Raw genomic sequence first — 8,354 nt, forward strand, 5'->3', positions numbered from 1 at the left:
GCAAGATGCCTGAGCGCCATCCCTGGGGCCCCTGCTAAAAAGAAAGAACCAACTCTACAAGATCGTCCTCTGACCGCCAATTGCACACCATGGCAGTCTGCAGATGCACAATAATAACATTTTTATTATTTTATGTGTATAAATGTTTGTCTGCACATATCCATGTACACCATGTGCATGCCTGGTGCCTGAGGAGGTCAGAAGAAGGCATCAGTTCCCCTGGAACTGGAATTATAGACAGTTGTGGGCTGCATATGTGAGTGCTGAGAACCAAACTCGGTCCTCTGGAAGAGCACCCAGTGCTCTTAACCACTGAGCCATCTCTCTAACCCCAGTCAATAAATTTGTTTAAATGTGCAAGCTCTTCAAGGGTTCATTCAAATGGTTGCGTTTTTCTCAATGTTCACTATGTAAAAGGCCCTCTTGCAGTGGACCTGAGTTTGGTTCTCAGAACCCCACGTGGCACCCACCACCCATGATGGCAGATGGAAGGCGTGGCTGCAGGAGCAGAAAGCTGAGGGCTCACATCTTGAACTGCCAGCACAAAGCATAGAGAGAGCACACTGGAAATGACATGAGGCTTGGAAATCTCAACCACACCCGGTGACATACATCCCCCAGCCACACCTCATAGGCCTCCCCAAACAGCGCCACCAACTGGGGGCCAAGGATTCAAATGCCTGAGACCGTGGCCGACTTTCATCACTCAAATCACCATATTCAGTATAGCTATTGTGGAGCATGAACATATAAACAGACCAGCCCAGAAACTTCCAGACGAGAGATCAGAGGGCTCCCACAGAGCAGTGTCTACCTAATTACATACACAACAGTCAAAAGCGCAAAGGTGTCTCACACTTTGAGGCGAGGACACCAATGTTAGATTTGAGTATAAATGAACTCATGGGGATATAAACCTAATCAAAATCAGGAGGCCCTAGTGGACAGCTACCGCTGTTTTTCTGCTAAGTGGACACGATGTGCCTGTCAACTTGCCTTCTGAATGGTTGTGTTTATGCCCATGAGTTGCTGCTGCTGCTGCCAGTTTTGGTCTGAGGGGCTTCCTTCTTCTGTGGGCGGCAGTTACTGCAGAGGCTCACAACTGGCCTAAGTGCTGAGTAACCATCGAATGTTCACCCTTAAATGTGTCTCTACACCACCATTTCCAAGGCTCCAAGAATGTCGTGGAAGACCAGAAGAAAGAAGGTAAGAGCCCGATGAAGAGGTGGAGAGTCAGGAAACAGTCTTCCAAGCATGGCATGACCGAACTCACAGCAGCCGGGATTACCAACCTAAGAAGACGTGCACAGGACTGGTTCCATCGTCCTTCTGTGGGGATGCTGAAGGGGGTGGAGGGGTCATGCAGCTCCGCCGCTCCCTGGGGACCTTAGGTAGTAAACAGTGGCTGGGGAGACACATTTCCCTCAGTGGTGTGGACACTAGTAAGTTTCCATGCTCCTGCAAATGTCATCCACGCTCCTGAAAGCAGCCCTAATGAAATTCATTGGGTCACCAAAACAAAAGACCTGAGTGTAGATGGGGGGGGGGGGGGGCGCGAACTGGGAAAGAGAAGGATCCATGGGAGAAGGGAGAAAGGGTAACGGAAGATGAATATGATCAAATTGTATTATCTACATGTATAAAAATGACAAAATAAAGCCCATCCATATATATCATGGTGGGTTGTTAAAAAATTTTAAAAATAAACAATGTTCATAAAAATAATATAAATAAACTGAGTATGAATTGTCATCCTCTCCTTTAGAGTGAGGTGTAATGTGATTTTTTTCATAAATATATTTTTTAGTATGCCAAGATCTTACTTACTTACAAAGTTAAATTACTCATGTAGTCCACAAACACTGTGTGTCATTGATGTGTCGGAGGCTGTTTTGAAGCTGGGAATTCAGGGAGACAAGACACTGCCGTTCTCCGCTCCTTGTAGTAGAAGATACTTGATTCAAGACATACAAATCAACCTGTGAGGTGGTTTGGAGCGTGAAGGCGCTGGTTGCCAAGACTGAGAAGCTGAGTTTGGTCCCTGGACCCCACAAGGTGGAAGGAGAGAACCAACTCCTGCAAGCTGTCCTCTGACCTCCCCCTGCACAGTGGCACATGCACACCCGGGTGTGTTCGCGTGTGTGTGTGTGTGTGTGTGTGTGTGTGTGTGTGTGTGTGTGTGTGTGTGTAAAATACACAAATAAATGACCTTGTAATTTCAGTGCGTTAGCAAAGGCTATGATGAAAATACATAGGCAATAAAGGGTGGGAGCTGCGGCCCCAGGTCCAGAGGCAGACAGCTGACGTACACATCAGCTCTGCTATTTCCTCAATGATTTGGAGTAAATTAGAAACCTCCCTGTCCCAATTTCCTGCTCCATAAAGATAAGAACCAGGATCCAGCTCTGAGCGCCGGTGGCTGTGAGAGAGCGGAGTAAGGTTGTTCGCACGGTGAGCTTTGGTCAACGTGAGCCTCTGCTATTTCACCTGCAGTGGCCCAGGTCGGCTCCCCAGTCCAGCGTGATCTGGCAAGAGAAACAGCAAGAATGGAGGCCTTCCTTCCTCAGAACAAAACTTTACAGAACTAAAGAAGACCAGGGAGGCTGCGGCTGATGGAGGGAGGAGGAGGAGCGAGGCTGCGCAGGGGCTTCCAAGGTCTTCACCAGTTTGCCTCTGAGCAAAAAGAAAGGATGGCCAGGTTTCGTGCAGTAGATATTCAAGGCCTTAACCACTCAAAGGAACGAACAGAGATGATCTGGCTGGCTTTTGCAGCGAGGAGCAGGAACTAAAGGGAGGGTGGGGTGAGGCGCAGAGTAGAAATGGGAGGAATTGCAAGGTAACTCTGCAAGGTAACTGGAGCTCTGCGGAGAAGCTGGTGTCTTGATTCCCAGTGGTGCAAGTGGAGGTGCCAAAGATCAGGGGTCGGTGAGCCAGGGCTGCTGAGAGGACACTGGTCCTGTTCACCGCCAGCCCACATGGCAGGAGCCGTGCACAGCCAACATGAGGCGTGGCCTGTGAACCTCACAATCGCCCTGTACAGTCAGAGCACTGAGGACCTGAGGAGCCCAGACACACAGGCTCCTTCACCAGAGGAGATGCTTGCCTAGCTCTTAGAGAAAGGTAATCTCTCAGGCATCTGCAAACAGTCAAGTCAAACACCCGCCCCTTCTACCGCAGATGTCACCTCCGGTAGACACAGGCTGAGAAACGCTGCCATAAAGATAAGATGTCAAGACAGTCAGCATTAATCCTATCGGCATCTCAGGCCAAGAGCAAACACCAAATGTCTGAATCCCACTGGGCAAGCGTGTAGAATTCCAGCTCCTATGCAACCCCTGACATGGCTTTCATTGAATTGGTCTAGCCTCTGCTTCCTCAAATGCCACCCCCTCCCCCTTTCCTTTCTCTCCTTCCTTCTTGCTTTCTCCCTTGGCCAGAGCTAAATTTCTGACATCCACTTAAAAGTCTATCTCTCTCCCGACTATCCCCTATCTGAGCATGCCCAAGATGTAAATACCACGCCCTCTAACACAATGGGTGGAGCAGGGCAGCAGGGGTGGGGTAGGGGGAGCACAAAGCTCACAGGTCCACCTTTCAGATCTGTGCATACATGTAGGACCATGACCATCTCACATCTAAGAGGAGGCTTGGGACAGGGTTTGCAGCAGGATCTGGGGGAGACTGGTCTTGTATGGCTCTCTCGTGCAAACATTCAGCAATGGATGGTTAAAAGCCCCGCTGGGGGAGACTGGTCTTGTATGGCTCTCTCGTGCAAACATTCAGCAATGGATGGTTAAAAGCCCCGCGTGCCTTTTCCTATGCATCCTTTGTGTAGACACTTTGTCATTATATAACCTAAACGCATAGTTCCTAAGGATCAGCTGAGTCATTTTGTAGAAGAGCCAAAGTTTATGGGACCCTCTCCCGGGTACCAGATCACAGACTGGCCCAAAGAAGACACATGGTATCTATGAAAATCTGTTAGAAACTTGTGCTCATTTGTTTCCTGTGACTGCAACAAAATGCCTGCAGACAGAGAAAGGGGCTGCCTTCCCCCCACCCCCAGTTTGAGTGACTGGTTGATCCCACTGCTTTGGGCCTACAGTGAGGCAGCAGATCACCGTGGGAGCATATAGCAGAAAAAAAAAAAAAAGCACCCACCTCATGGCCAGAGAGCAACGAGCAAGCAAGGAGTGGGCCCAGGTCACACAATCCCCTTCAAGGGCTGCTCTCAATGACCTAAGATTTCACATTAGACCCTACCTCTTAAGGATTCCCCACATCCCCAAAGCATCACCCAAGGGACCAAACCTCTACCTGTGGACCTGTGGGGGATGCTTACTATCCAAAGTACAGCAAGATTCTTCTGTTTTAAGCATTATTCAGGCTAGTTTTCTACATTTCTATTAAAAAGTAAGAAGGGCGAGGAGCTGGAGAAATGGTGCAGCAATTAAGAACCCTGGCTGCTCTTCCATATATAGAGAATAAAAATAAGTTGATTTCAACCAGGCGTGGTGGCACACGCCTTTAATCCCAGCACTTGGGAGGCAGAGGCAGGTGGATCTCAGAGTTCAAGGCCAGCCTGGTCTACAAAGCGAGTTCCAGGACAGCCAGGGCCTCACAGAGAAACCCTGTCTCAAAAAAACAAAAACAAAACAAAAGGTTTGATTTCCAGGTTTTGTTTGTTTGTTTGTTTTAAGTAAAGAAGGATCAAGCATCATGGTGGCACATGCCTACAAACCCAAGCATTCATGAGGCTGAGGCAAGAGGATCTCAAATTCAAAGTCAACCTACAGCTACATAGAGAAACCATCTTCCTCCCACACGGACCCAAAACACAACATGATGGCTCACAGCTGTAACCCTAGCACTCAGCAGGCTAAAGCAGGGGTATTGCAATGGATTTCATGGAGCAAGAGCCTGTCTCAAACAAGAAAAACAAGTCAAGTAACAGTCTTTCCCCTCAGTGTCCTTAATGGAACAAGGGTACACACTGACAAGCCTAGAGAAAAGTGACACATGATGTCCCCAGCTTGGAAAGGCAGCCTTCCCTCTAATGTCCCAAGACTTGGCTAGCAGCCATGGTTCCACCATGCTCCCCAACCTGTCAGTACAGCTGCAGAGACCCCCTTCAGGTAGAGTGAAGGGAGAGTGTGAGAACTATGTGAATGTCGGTCAGTGTCATCTGGGCCATCTTGCTATTCTGAAATCTTTCTTTAAAGCTAATCAGGAGACTCAGCAAAAGATCAAGGACTTCTGGAGTCATGTTGACACATGAAGACAAGTGTCCCTGTTTGCTTTTCTGTTGCTGAGATAAAACATTCGGCCAAAAGCCACTTGGGGAATTACTTCATCTTACACTTCTAGATGACAGTCCATCACTGATGGAAGTCAGATCAGGAATTCAAGGCAGGAACCTGGAGGCAGGACCTGACACGGAGCCCATGAAGGAGTGCTCCTTACTGGCTTGCTTACCTTTCTGATAGAGCCCAAGCCCACCTGCCCAGGGATGGCACTACTCACAGGGTTGGGCCCTCCCACATCAATTAGCAGTCTTTAAAAATGCTTCACAGACATGCCCACAAGCCAGTCTGATCAAGGCAATTCTTCAGGTGAGGTCCCTCTTCTCAGGTGACTCTAGGTTTGTGTCCAGCTGACAGCTGACAGACACTACGACAGCAGGCTTGGCCATCAACCATCTTGGTGACCTCAGGTTGGTTTCTTATTCCTCCAGAAACTTAGTTATCTGTGATGCCACCTCTGCATAGGGTCCTTGTGAGAACAGAGGTATATAGTATTCCAATGACAGCTAGGATTGTGATTTCAGGGGCTCAGGTGGAACCGAACAGAATTGGTCAAACATTGGCTGCTTGCAGTGCTACAGCATCAAGCTTTAAGCTAAAAGGAAGAAAGCCTGATATGAAAAGTCACACTCAAGGGGCTGAAGAGATGGCCCAGTGGTTAAGAGTGCTCGATGCTCTTGCGGAGGACCTGAGTTTGGTTCCCAGCTCACACTCCTGTGACTCCAGCTCCAGGGAACGACACCCTCTTCTGCCCTCTGCAGGCACTTCCCAAACACACAGATAAACACATACGAATACATTTTTTTTAAATTAAATTAAAATCAAAGCCATATCCAACACATACCTGAATCCATTCATAAACTGAACTAAACTACATCAATAACTCTGAGCTTCCTACTAGCTTAAGCAATCTCTGTCCCTCACATCCCCAGCATGGTGCCTGCTCTGGCTGCCTGGGCTGCACTCTTGGCCCAGTTGCTCGTTTTGATAGTTCCAGCTGATAGGCAGAAAGTGTCAGAAAAGGAGGGGGAGCTGCTCCCCAGATACGGGGGTAAAGGATGGAGGCTTGGACAGCAGAGCCCAGGGCACATGTTCCCTAGGCCTGGGGAGCTTTCCCAGTGCCCAGGCTGGGAAAACTTCTGGAAAGAGCCCGGAGCAGCAGTTACTCTTCTGCAGGAAGAGGGGCAACAGTGGCATCTTCAGGCCACTCTGATGAACTCAGCCAGGGAATCAGCACGGAGGCCGGAAAGCAAACCCTGATCTCAAAACACGCTGGGCAGAGGGCCTTTGCTGGAGCCATCACACAGGAAGCCCCGGGTCCCACGCTAACTGATCTTTGGCCAGCCGTGTTCCCCTCAATGTGGGGAAGGCTTTGGTAACTCTTGTGGAGCCGGGAGCTTGAGGAACGAGCATTAGGCTCCCAGGGCAAGCCATAGATCACGGTTCTGATTTTCAGAGAAACTGGATGTATCAATAAGACATCGAGCATCTTGTAGAACTGCTGGGAAGGATGGGCAATCAAGCTGAGGCGGCAGAAGCAAAGGGTGGAAGGACATTCCCAATCCAAGCATGCCACAGGGTGATGGGGGCCAGGCACCACCTGAGGGTCCCCACCACCAGCACTGGCACTTGGGAGCTACAGCTGCAGCCACTGTCCCTGTCACCCCTGCATAGTAGATGTTGCAGGCGATACCTATGCCTCCACCGGGATGAAACCCACCCACACCCACCCCCACGCCCGCACTCTGGCAGCACCGCGCCTCCAAAGCCCCAGACAGTTAGTTGTGTCTTGTGGATCAGTCTCAGGTCCCAAGCTGGCGCATAGGTACAAGGAGTCCTAGGGAAAGGAAAGGTCTTGCCGGACAGAGACGCACTTCTCAAACACAGAAGACAGATTCCGCAGGCTCAGAAACAAAACCGCCTGCAGCCTGCAGAGTGAGACTGAAGGAAGGGCTGCACATCGCCGCTACGCCACCAGGGGGCGCGCTGTACTGGGGAACGCTGACAGAGCAGGAGGCGGCCATCCAGAGCCAAGAGGCTTAGGATTCCTAAGATAACTAAAATTCCCCGTGCATAGAGCAGGGACACTGTTCTTGCTAGTATGTCATAATAAGCCGCTTATTTAGATATCAATTTATTACCGTGACATTTGTCTCAAAATAGTGGCGGTGGTGAATGGAAGAGAAACCCCAGAGACTGTGATACAGGGCTGCTGAACACTGTTTTCTCCGCGCTAACGTAGGTAAGGATTCTTCAAAAGCAAACTTCTCCAAAACGAAAGGTCCTGAACTGACTTAATAACAACAGGCCAGAATGTCCAGGTTTCTTACTGGGTCAATCTTATGGTGTCCAATCCGCAGGCATCATGGACTCCCTTAACGGTCTCCATCACAGGACTATAATAGGGGAAACGTGTTTTGTGGCTACTAAACAGTAATTAAAATAAAACGAAAGACCAAAGAACTAACCAGCAATAAAACAAACACGTTAAGGGGTAACCTCTGTAAGTGGGGCTCTTGCCGATCAACAAACATGGATTCAAACTTGTCTTCCTATAAAGTTGCATTTGACCAACGATTTTAAAAACTAGGAGCAGGGGCTACAGAACCCAGGCACCAGGCCACCTAGGAAGCTATACCTTGGGGCTGCTCACAAGATCGACCACAGCTGTCACTCGGAGCTCCAGCTGTTGAGGACAGATGATTAGGAAAGGGTCCTAAGGCCCCGTCCTGGTTGATGTGATGGTCTAGCCAGAGCACAGGTGTGTACTTAAAGAGTGATGACCACACGACCACGGGTGCGTCTATATCATAACTAACCCCTCTGTGGAGCTCTTCTCTCACAAGGAAAGGGTTAGGGTGTGATATAAGGGTTCCAGGTCACTATAGGCTTTGACCAGCAAGTACCAGTTCAGCACTTAACTCAGAGACCTTAACTACCAAGCTTCTCCAAGAAAAAGAGTGCTCAGGGCGGGCGAGCAGGCACAGCAGGTAAAGGCTATTGCTTCCAAGGCGGAGAACGTCTAAAATTCTATCCTGAGACCCACAGGGC

General features: G+C 49.4%; 1 protein-coding gene across 2 annotated transcripts in view; it reads right to left on the reverse strand.

The window, feature by feature from the left end:
* Slc39a11 (solute carrier family 39 member 11) overlaps nt 1-8,354 on the reverse strand; it is a 441,489-nt gene that overhangs the window by 432,171 nt on the left and 964 nt on the right. The window lies entirely within an intron of this gene.

This window comes from Peromyscus maniculatus, chromosome 8, assembly GCF_049852395.1.
Source record: "Peromyscus maniculatus bairdii isolate BWxNUB_F1_BW_parent chromosome 8, HU_Pman_BW_mat_3.1, whole genome shotgun sequence".
Taxonomy (NCBI): Eukaryota; Metazoa; Chordata; class Mammalia; order Rodentia; family Cricetidae; genus Peromyscus; species Peromyscus maniculatus.